Genomic DNA, 12057 nt, shown 5'->3' with positions numbered 1-12057 from the left:
CCTCATTGTGATGATCGAGAAGTCGCAAGCATTCAAGGAGCAGAGAAGCTTGAGCATTGATGCAAACAACCTTCCATTGACGCACAAAAGACCATACCAGATCCAATACACGCTCCATGATGGAAATATGCCCTAGGGGCAATAATAAAATGGTTATTATTATATTTCCTAAATCATGATAAAGGTTTATTATTCATGCTAGAATTGTATTGATCGGAAACTTAAATACATGTGTGAATACATAAATAATTACTGTGTCCCTAGTAAGCCTCTACTAGACTAGCTCGTTGATCAAAGATGGTTAAGGTTTCCTAACCATAGACATGTGTTGTTATTTGATAATAGGATCACATCATTAGGAGAATAATGTTATGGACAAGACCCATCCGTTAGCTTAGCATATTGATCGTCCAGTTTATTGCTATTGCTTTCTTCATGTCAAATACATATTCCTTCGACTATGAGATTATGCAACTCCCGGATACCGGAGGAATACCTTGTGTGCTATCAAACGTCGCAACATAACTGGGTGATCATAAAGATGCTCTACAGGTATCTCCGAAGGTGTTTGTTGAGTTGTCATAGATCGAGATTAGGATTTGTCACTCCGAGTATCGGAGAGGTATCTCTGGGCCCTCTCGGTAACACACATCATTAGAAGCCTTACAAGCAAACTGACCAATGAGTTAGTTGCGGGATGATGTATTATGGAATGAGTAAAGAGACTTGCCTGTTAATTCCTGCTCATCCTCGAGTAGGTAAATGATAAAAACAGAATTTTTGATGTGGAATGCTGCCTAACATGTTCATCACATATTCTTTTCTTTGTAGCATGGACATTTGGACTTTTATATGATTCAAAGCAATAGTCTAGTTTTGACATGAAGATTTCAACACTCAAGCATATCAACAAGCAACCACGTCTTTCAAAATATCAACACTAAAGCAAGTTATCCCTAGCCCATTATGCTCAATCATTGATCCATTCATGAAACATTCTCCCATATTTGCTACACCCAATGCTCAAGTACGATCGTAGTGCCCCTTAGTTGGTGCTTTATAAGAGAAGGTGGAGACTCAAATAGAAATAAAAAATGCATAAAGTAAAAGAAAGGCCCTTCGCAGAGGGAAGTAAGGATTTGTAGAGGTGCCAGAGCTCAAAGCAAAAAACATAGAGATAAAAACATTTTGGGTGGCATGCTTTTCCTGTCAACGAAAACGATCGAGTAGTTCCCAATACTTTCCATGCTAGATATATCATAGGCGGTTCCCAAAATAGAAAATAAAATTTATTCCCTTTTCCACCATACTTTAACATTCCATGGCTAACCGAATCCACGAGTGCCGTCCATACCAACACTTTCCAAGGAATTTATTATTTGACAACATAAAGTAAATACATTTTTCATTTTGGGACTGGGCATCCCTAATACCTTTGCCGTACTCTAGTGCAATGACAAGTGAATAAACACTCATCTTGAGAATAACACATCTAGCATGGAAATATATCAGCCACCCCCTACCGTTTCATGAGCGATACGAGCACACAAAAGAGAAATTTATTTTGAAAATTAGAGATGGCACATACAAATTTGCTTAGAACGGCAAAAGAATACCGCATATAGGTAGGTATAGTGGACTCATGTGGCAAAACTGGTTCAAGGATTTTGGATGCACAAGTAGTGATCATACTTAGTGCAAATGAAGGCTAGCAAAAGATTGAGAAGCATCCAACCAAGAAAAGAAAAAAATCTCATAAGTGAAAGTTTTTGAACCAATGATCTTCATGAAAGTTTATTTTGTCCAATGATCTTCATGAAAGTTTATTTTGTCCAATGATCTTCATGAAAGTTTTTACTATATCCCTCTTGAATATCTATCACTTTGGGACTAATTTCATATGTTGCTTTTGATAGCTCAAACAAATCTAAGTGAGAATTTTTCTTCTCTCAAAATAATTTAAGTGAAGCATGAGAGAATTTTTAATTTTTTTACTAAACCTCAAATAAATCTAAGTGAATCATGAGGGCATATCTTCAAAACTACTAAAGCACACCATGCTCAAAAAGATATAAGTGAACAACTAGAGCAATTCCATAGCTCAAAAAGATTTAAGTGAAGCATAGAGAGTAATTCTAACAAGTCATAGCATAATTTTGGCTCTCTCAAATAGGTGTGTCCAGCAAGGATAGATGACTAAAAATAAAAAGAAAAACAAGCGAAGAATCATATCATACAAGACGCTCCAAGAAAAACTCATGATATGTGACGAATAAAAATATAGCTCCAAGTAAAATACCGATGGTCGTTAGAAGAAAGAGGGGATGCCACTTGGGCATCCCCAAGCTTAGTTGCTTGCTTCTCTTTTAGATAATGGCTTGGTATGCCATGGGGCATCCCCAAGCTTAGGCTCTCCTTACTCCTTATTCCTTCATCCATCATGATCTCACCCAAAACTTGAAAACTTTAATCACACAAAACTCAACAAAACCTTCGTGAGATCCGTTAGTATAACAAAGCAAATCACTACTATAAGTATTGTTGCAAACCCATTCATTTTTTTTTCATTATATCTACTGTGTTCAAACTTTGCTATAGCTTATACGCTCCAATACAAACCATAGATTCATCGAAATAAGCACACAACGCAAAGAAAACAGAATCTGTCAAAAACAGAATAGTTTGTAGCAATCTGAAAACTTTGAATACTTCTGTGATTCTGAAAATACCGAAAAATTAGGAAAACATGCGAAATTTGTATATTAATCTTCTGCGAAAAGAATATGCATTTTATCGTGCTTTTGCTAAAAATGAGAATTATTTTCCTGGGCGCAAAAGTTTCTATTTTTTAGCAAGATCAAATCAACTATCACCCAACATGGTCCCAAAGGCTTTGCTTGGCACAAACACTAACTAAAACATAAAAAATAGAATCATAACAGTAGCATAATTGTTTAAACACTCAAGAATAGAAAGAAAAAGACAAAAATAAATTTTATTCATTGGGTTGCCTCCCAACAAGCTCTATCGTTTTATGCCCCTAGCTAGGCATAATGCAACGGATCTAAGTGTTGTCATCTTTGTTTTCCAACTCCTCAATCAAACACTTAGAATTCTTCAAGGATTTAGCATACAAATTTTCTATAACAACGTTCCTAGGAACTATTTTGAAGAATTCATTCTTGCAAAAAGGGTCTTTTATAACTTCAACAAAATCCGGGTGAATACTAATCATCTTAAGATCTTCCTTGTTACTATTAGAAGTTGTACCCTTGTTTTTAGTAACTTGAGTAATCTTGCCAATTTTTACCAAAGTTTTTTCAATAGTTCTAGCAGAGGAAAAAGACGTGCTTAGATTACTAAAAATTTCTTGCAACTTATCAATCTGAGAAGGGATTTCTTCAATTCTTCATGAATTACAATCCCCTTTTCTTTTAACAACTTAAGAACTTCTCCCACTTTTGACCCAATTTTACTGGCAAAATTATGCATCTTTTATCCAAGTTTTCAATATGTTCCTCTGCAAGCATTTTTTTTTCAATAGCATCAAGCCTTTCCAGAACATGCTCAAGAGTTAAAGTTGTTTCATTAACCATAAGAGGTGGTGATCCCACTAAATCTCCCATAGCATTAAAAGCATCTAGAGAAGGGCACATCAAGAAATTCCCACTGGTAATCATATCAAGGACGAACCTATACCAAGTGGTGATGCCCACATAAAAATAGTGAAGAAGAACAACGGTAGATTGCTTACGAATAGATCTATTATGGGCATTGCAAATCCTATACCAAGCATCTTTTAAATTCTCCCCTCCCCTTTGCTTAAAGTTAAGAACCTCATTCTCGAGAGTGCATGCAATAGAGGAAGAACTATCCATAACGACAAAAAGTAACAAACAAAATTGCGCACAGAAGCAGATCTGACGAGAAAACGACAAACGAAAAAGGGCGAATAAAACGACATTTTTTTGTGAAGTGGGGGAGATGAAAACGAGAGGCAAAGGCAAATAATGTAAATCGCAAGGAGATGAGATTTGTGATTAGGTACCTGGTAGGTGTTGATGTTGTCTCTCCGGCAACAGCGCCAGAAATTCCTTTTGATTGCGGCTTGAACTACGTCGGTATTTTCCCAAAGAGGAAGAGATGACGCAGCACAGCAATGGTAGGTATTTCCCTCAGTGATGAGAACAAGGTTATCGAACCAGTAGGAGAATCATGCAACACTACGTAAATAGTACCTGCACACAAAGAATAAATACTTGCAACCCAACGTGTTAAAGGGGTTGTCAATCCCTTTCAGGTAACGGTGCCAGAGATTATCGAGTTGACGGGATAAAAATATGATAGATTGGATAAATAGATCGCGAATAAATGCAAAATAAAATAAAGTCCAGCAAGGTGTTTTTGGGTTTTTGGAGATATAGATCTGAAAATAAAAGCAAATAAAAATAGATCTCGAAGGCAAATATAATAAAGAAGAGACCCGTGGGCCGTAGATTTCACTAGTGGCTTCTCTCGAGAAAAATAGCATACGATGGGTAAACAAATTACTGTTGGGCAATTGATAGAACTTCAAATAATCATGATGATACGTAGGCAATGATCATTATATAGGCATCACGTCCAAAATTAGTAGACCGACTCCTGCCTGCATCTACTACTATTACTCCACACATCGATCGCTATCCAACATGCATCTAGTGTATTAAGTTCATGGAGAAACGGAGTAATGCAATAAGAATGATGACATGATGTAGACAAGATCAATTTATGTAGAAATAGACCCATCTTGTTATCCCTAATAGCAACGATACATACGTGTCATTTCCCCTTCTGTCACTGGGATCGAGCACCGTAAGATCGAACCCGTCACAAAGCACCTCTTCCCATGGCAAGAAAAATCGATCTAGTCGGCCTAACTAAACCAAAGATTAGAAGAAGAAATACGAGGCTATAAGTAATCATGCATATAAGGGATCAAAAGACTGAAATAACTTTCATGGATAAAAACATAGATCTGATCATAAACTCAAAGTTCATCGGATCCCAGCAAACACACCGCAAAAGGAGTTACATTAAATAGATCTCCAAGAGACCATTGTATTGAGAATCAAAAGAGAGAGAGGAAGACATCTAGCTACTAACTATGGACCCGTAGGTCTACAATGAACTACTCACGAATCATCGGAGAGGCGCCAATGAGGATGATGAACCCCTCTGTCGGTGTCAAAACCGGCGGATCTCGGGTAGGGGGTCCCGAACTGTGCGTCTAGGCCGGATGGTAACAGGAGGCAGGGGACACAATGTTTTACCCAGGTTCGGGCCCTCTTGATGGAGGTAAAACCCTACGTCCCGCTTGATTAATATTGATGATATGGGTAGTACAAGAGTAGATCTATCACGAGATCGGAGAGGCTAAACCCTAGAAGCTAGCCTATGGTATGATTGTATGTTCGTCCTATGGATTAAAACCCTCCGGTTTATATAGACACCAGAGAGGGTTAGGGTTACACAAGGTCGGTTACAATGGGAGGAGATCTATATATCCATATTGCCAAGCTTGCCTTCCACGCCAAGGAAAGTCCCATCCGGACACGGGACAAAGTCTTCAATCTTGTGTCTTCATAGTCCGAGAGTCCGGGCAAAGGTTATAATCCGGTTATCCGGACACCCCCTAATCCAGGACTCCCTCAGTAGCCCCTGAACCAGGCTTCAATGACGACGAGTCCGGCGCGCAGATTGTCTTCGGCATTGCAAGGCGGGTTCCTCCTCCGAATACTTCATAGAAGATTTTGAACACAAGGATAGTGTCCAGCTCTGCAAAATAAGTTGCACATACTGTCGTAGAGAGAATAACATTTACACAAATCTTAATCTGCTGACACGCTTTGGCAACATGACATTATGCCATGGCCCGGTGCTTATTTGAACCGTTTTTCTTCAACCAGCTCCACACATAACGCGAGGCGGTTTCTTGACACGTCTTGTCAAAGCAGAGATCGTGTTCCCCCAATTATGGGATTCTCATTAATACGGTCGTGGGTAACCCAACCGTGTCTAAGACTCCTAGATTATAGGCAAGTCCCAAACGGCTACGGAGAGGACGCTTGATATTCACCCTCTTTATAAAGGGACAAGGTTTTCTCTTTTTCCCTCTCGTGCTCAATCGAACCCCTCCCCCGCCTCGAGTTCTAACACCCAAAGCCTAGGTTAGGTGCTCTGGATCTTCAATCATGTCCGGATCCAGCCTTCAAGGCCAGTGGATGCCCTCCTCCGTCACGGAAGAGGATATCAAGAAGTTGAGGGAGGCCAGATACCTGACCGCCGAGGTTTCGCATCGGCTGCCTGCTCGAGGGCAGGTCGTCCCCACTCCCGAACCCAACAAGAATGTCGTGTTCGTCTCCCACTTCCTCCGAGGCCTAGGCCTCACTCTGGATCCCTTCGTCAGGGGTTTGATGTTCTATTACGGGCTAGATTTCCATGATCTAGCTCCGGACTCCTTTCTCCACATCTCGCCATTTATTGTCGTGTGTGAGGCCTTCCTCCGCATTACCCCTCACTTTGGCCTGTGGCTCAAGACCTTTGAAGTGAAGCCGAAGATGATCGAGGGGCAACATGCAGCATGCGGAGGCGCGTCAATAGGCAAGATGGCAGGAGCTCCGTGGCCGAAAGGTTCCTTTCCAGAGGTGTCCGGATTATGGCAACGGGAGTGGTTTTACGTCACGGCTCCCAGAAGTGCCAAGTGGGTGGCTGCCCCCGCTTTCCGCTCGGGCCCCTCACCACAACTGATGTCATGGATTAGCAGAGGTCTGAGCTGGGGTCCAGCCAAGGACGTGACTATACTGCAAAGCCGCATTCAAGATCTCTTCGAGGGAGATTTTAATTTGGTTGTGGTAATGCAAGTTATGCTGGTTCGTCGAGTCCAGCCTTGCAAACACCAGCCCCTTCGCTTGTGGGAGTTCAACCCAGAAGGACCGCGTGCCATTCAAAGTTTCCTCAGCCTGACACACGAGGAGATGTACAAGTCATTCTTCGGACCTCAAATAGAGTGTCCGGATACTACCGAGGACGTGGGCCTGAGCAGTAACCGCGCCGCTGAACAAGTAAGAAATCCTCTAGCCGAACACACCGTCTTTTATTCATCATGAAGTTATTTCTGAGAGATCGCTCTTTGACCAGGACTGGCTAACAAAGGCGAAGATGATTCGGTGTTCGGCCCCCCTCCCCGAGGGTTTGGAAAATCCGGTATTGGAAAAGATGCTCGAGCTCGCAACTTGCCCGGAGCCCTTGATGGAAGATACAGGGGGAATGATATGGGCGGAAGCGGGCCCCCATCGCTGCCAGTTCCAACCGAGGGAATGAGTGCCTCCATAAAGGAGGATAACCGGGGGAGGAAGAGGACTGCTTCCGAGGATCCGGAAGCCGAGGCCTCCAAACGAGAGAAGAAGTCTCCAACAGAGGGTCCTGCCTCGGGGGGTGCTCTTGCCGCACAAAGTCCGCGGGGGGATCAGCCCTCCAACGAGTCGTAAGTGATCCAAAAAATACTTTAATAGTGAAGGCATACTATCTTTCTTCTGAGAAAATAACCGCCGCATATATCTTGCAGTTCGGGTCTTAGCCCTTCTCAGATGAGCTCGTCTTCGGGGGATCTTCTTCCTAAGATGATGGAGAGCGAAACGCCTCCCCCGAACTCCTTCGCTCAAGAAGCGGGCGGCCCCGAAGTGTCGTCATGGAGGGCCTCTCCGGATCCGGTGAGGCCAGAAGATAATCCCATAGACCCCCGAAGTCCCCAGCGCCCGGCTCTCGAAGAGAGCAAACAAAAGAGTCCGACACCGTCTGGTATGCGGTCGAACGTTCTGAGGGAGCTGTTGGGGCGAGCGGCCATCTCAGAAGAACACCGTACACTGATGGGTACGGTGATGGAAAGAATTTCGTCCACAGAAAGCGGATTACATGAAGCCTTTATGAGTCTACTGACAGGCTTTGAGGTACGTGAGATAAATATGTGATAGTACCGCACATGTTAGGTGTGCCCTGTGTAGATAGTAGCCCCTGAGACTCTGGTTGTCGTCGAGAACGGCGGCGAACAGAGGATCATAGTCCCAAGCAATAACCAGACTGCCTTTATGTGCAGGTGGTGGAAGCTCCGGTGGCTAGCCGGACTAGTGAGTTTTCCGAATTAAAACGGCAACTGGATGCGGCAGACGCCGACATCGAGCTTGTTAACAAGCGGCTTGACGAATCACAGGGTAAGTAATATTTTCTGGTGAATGTCACACAATAAGAGCAGCATAATGCCAGTATCTTTAATATGCTGTGACTGCAGACGGAGCTGCCACCGTGGAGACCCTTCGGGCGGAACTCGCCCGAGCCAAGGAACAAGCGAGGGTTAGTAATGCGGCTGCTTTGAAGGCGGCCGAAGAGTTAAGAGCCGAGAAGGCCGCCCATTGCGAAAGCAAAGAAACGATGGCCAAGATGGCCGTAGAATTAAAAGTCACTGCCGACCGTTGCCAGTTCCTTGAAGAAGAGAACCGAGTGAAGGCAGTGGACCTTGAGAAGGCCACTATGGCGACCAAAGACAGTCGCTCTGCTATGAGGGCGAGGAAGGAGGAGCTGCGCGAAGCCGGGGATATTGCGGCTGGGAAGCCCTTTCTGCTGCGGAGGAAGTTCGGAGATCCGCGGTATGCCCCTCTGGATCGGCTGTGGAGTTCGGCAGACGCATATATGGACTTGGCGGCGAGCACTGTCGATACGGTCGAATACTTCCAAGATCAATCAGATTGTGAAGTGGACAAGCTATTCTGGTCACAATTCAACGTTCCAGAGTGTCCGCTTCCCTTGACTGTTCAGCTAGCCGAATGGGCCAAACTTAATAGGTTGTCCGGACTCGCCATGAGGTCTGTTGTAGATCATTTGTGGCCGGAGAAGCCTAAGCCAAACAGCTATTTCAGCTTAGTGCAGCAGTTCCTTGGCGTGGTGCCACGCATCAATGCGATGAAGAGGTCGGCATGCATAGAAGGCTCACGGATGGCCTTTGCCCGTGTCAAGGCATACTGGGCGAAGATGGATGCTACCACTGTTGCGGCGCAAGGTTCGGCCATAGGCCGAGTAGCTGCCGAGCACTATTTTGAAGAGGTTCTTGAGGGTGCTCGTTTGATAGAGTCCCAGTGCTCGAATAATATTATGTTTGAATGACATGTATTCCCATTGTAAACACAATGTTTTTATGAAATATAGTAAGGCTGTATTTATACTTTTGCCGGAAAGTAATGTGATGCCTCCTGTGCTGCCGTTTATGTATATGTGTATATAACCTGAAAGATTGCAATCGTTGGCTTCAACCCCCACGCATATAATGCGGAGGTGCTCGCAAAAAACATGTGTTCACACTTAACCCAACGTCTTGGTCCTATTAAGGAGGTGATAGCGCAGCGAACGAGGCAACCGGACTATAATGCTTTAACACTTTCACTTAGCCATAGGAGTTTGACAGTGGGGCTACTAGATAGCCCCTGGTGGCTCCGCACTCTCCCGATCTCGGGGTGCGTACATGCCTGGCCGAAAAATGCCCTTCGTTAAGGCGGAGGAATTCTAACATTCCGATAGGTCATCGAGTGGTTGACAAGTCTCACGCTATATCGTGACAGTTAGTTTTGGCTTTCTCTACTGAGGTGCTCGTCCGGATGAATCAGGGCACAATCGCAGTAGTTCTCCTGGTGCTGCCTTAGCCGATAAAGCGGAACGTAAGGCACCAAAACACAGGAGCCGGGCAAACCCAACATTTGACCAAAGACAATGATTCGGAGCTGATGCATATAAGGCCAAAATCGCGACACCGAACACTCCCTATGGTATTCAGTCTTTATGGTATAAACCGGGCCTAAATAGTGCCCTTTGTAAGAATCCCCTTGTGTCTAGGTACATGCATTATTCTGACGTGGCCACATGCCAAGACGTCAGCATCCTTCTCAATTGTACTGAGAATTCGAGGGCTGTGTATCAACAAGAGACAGTAAAAAAAGGTTTACGCAGGGTCTTAATCTAAAAAGAATCCTTGGAGCGGGTCCCTACTGCACGTCTGCGCCTGTGTCTCCGTTGTGCCGTATCCTGGACGGGTGTAGCACGATGATCATCTGTAAAAGAGAGGAACTTAGGTGAAAAAGTTGTCGTGCAAAAAGATAGTTTTTAAAGAAACCATGTATAACTAAAAATGAGTAGAAATTGCCACTTGTCTACGCGCGTTGAGCCCCTTGTATTTGTAATAGGGGTGTGGCCATCAATCCGGTACAAATTACATATAGCAGCGCCGGACTCATCTAACCGCGTCCGTGGTCTTGATGACCTATCAAATGCTTTAGTTGGTGAGGCCGTTTTTAGTGTGCGGCTGCCAAGGCAGTCGAATTCTCTTCGGTGTGCAAAGATGGCTTAATATTTCCGTTCACTGTAATGATGCCACGTGGATCGGACATCTTGAGCATGAGGGAAGCGTAATGCGGTATTGCATTAAAGCGAGCAAAAGCTTCGCGTCCAAGTAGTGCTTGATAACCGCTTTGGAACGGAGCAATGTGGAAGGTTAAATGTTCGCTACGGGAGTTATCGAGGAAGCCGAATATAACCTTTAGTAGCAGGGAGCCCGTGCAGTGAGCCCCTGGGCCTGGCGTTACTCCTTTAAAGGTAGTGTTGCTATGGAAAATTTTCGTTGGGTCTATCCCCATTTCGCGGATTGTATCCTGGTATATCAGGTTTAAACTGCTGCCACCGTCCATCAAGACTCGTGTAAAGTGGTATCCGTCAATTATTGGGTCTAATACCAGGGCAGCCCATCCTACCCGCCGGATACTTGCCGATTAATCATGATGGTCGAAAGTGACCGGTTGAGATGACCAGTGGCAGGATTTCACGGTGATAGGCCCTTGGGCATATTTATCTGGGAGGGCCGCTTTGCTTCCCTTGATCACGTGTAATACGTTGACTGTTTTGACTTCTGATGGAAACTTCTTTTGTTCCCTAGTGTCTTGCTTGAGAGGCTCATCCTCATCTTCGCTCGGTGTATCCTCCTCCTTGTGTAAGGTGTTGAGCTTGCCGGACTGCTTGAAGACCCAACATTCTCTGTCGGTATGATTAGCGGGTTTACTAGGGGTGCTATGGATCTGACATATTTGGTCCAGAATTTTGTTCAGGCTGGACAGTTCATCTCTGGCGCCTTTAGAGGGCGGCTTTTGCTGACCTGGCCGAGAGCTTCAGAATCCGGCGTTTACCGCCGTGCTCTTCGGGCTGTCTTCTTTATTCCGATGCTTATTATTTTTGCTGCGTCGTGATTTCCCATTTTCATCTCTAACTTTGGATGTGCTTGGGTCGCTGGTGCTGCATCTGGCTAGCCAGCTGTCCTCACCCGCACAAAAGCGGGTCATGAGGCTTGTTAATGCTGCCATTGTTCTCGGATTTTCTTGGCCGAGGTGTCTGGCAAGCCATTCGTCGCGGACGCTAGCTTAAAAGCTGCCAAGGCTTCGGCATCCGGACAGTTAACTATTTGGTTCTTCTTAGTAAGAAACCTGTTCCAAAGCTTTCGGGTTGACTCTCCGGGCTGTTGAGTTATATGACTGAAATCGTCCACATCCGGGGGTCGGACATAAGTCCCTTGAAATTTTTCCCGAAAAGCGTCTTCGAGCTCTTCCCAGCTTCCAATGGAGTTTTCGGGGAGGCTTTTAAGCCAGTGCCGAGCTGGCCCATTGAGCTTGAGGGGTAAGTACTTGATGGCGTGGAGATCATCTCCTCGAGCCATATGGATATGGAGGATATAGTCCTCAATCCAGACCCCAGGGTCTGCTGTTCCGTCGTATGCCTCTATGTTTACGGGTTTGAATCCCTCTGGAAATTCATGGTCCAACACCTCATCGGTGAAACATAGGGGGTGTGCGGCACCCCTGTATCTGGGTGTACCGTGTTGTTCGGATGTTTGTTGTGTTACATCGTATGCTGGGGCGCGCTTGCGTGGTCCATAGATGGATCTGGTTGCGCCGTCCTTTTGGTGCGAGTCCTCGCGTGGATCGCGTATTG

This window comes from Triticum urartu, chromosome 3, assembly GCF_003073215.2.
Source record: "Triticum urartu cultivar G1812 chromosome 3, Tu2.1, whole genome shotgun sequence".
Classification (NCBI taxonomy): Eukaryota; Viridiplantae; Streptophyta; class Magnoliopsida; order Poales; family Poaceae; genus Triticum; species Triticum urartu.
This window is presented reverse-complemented; position numbering follows the sequence as displayed.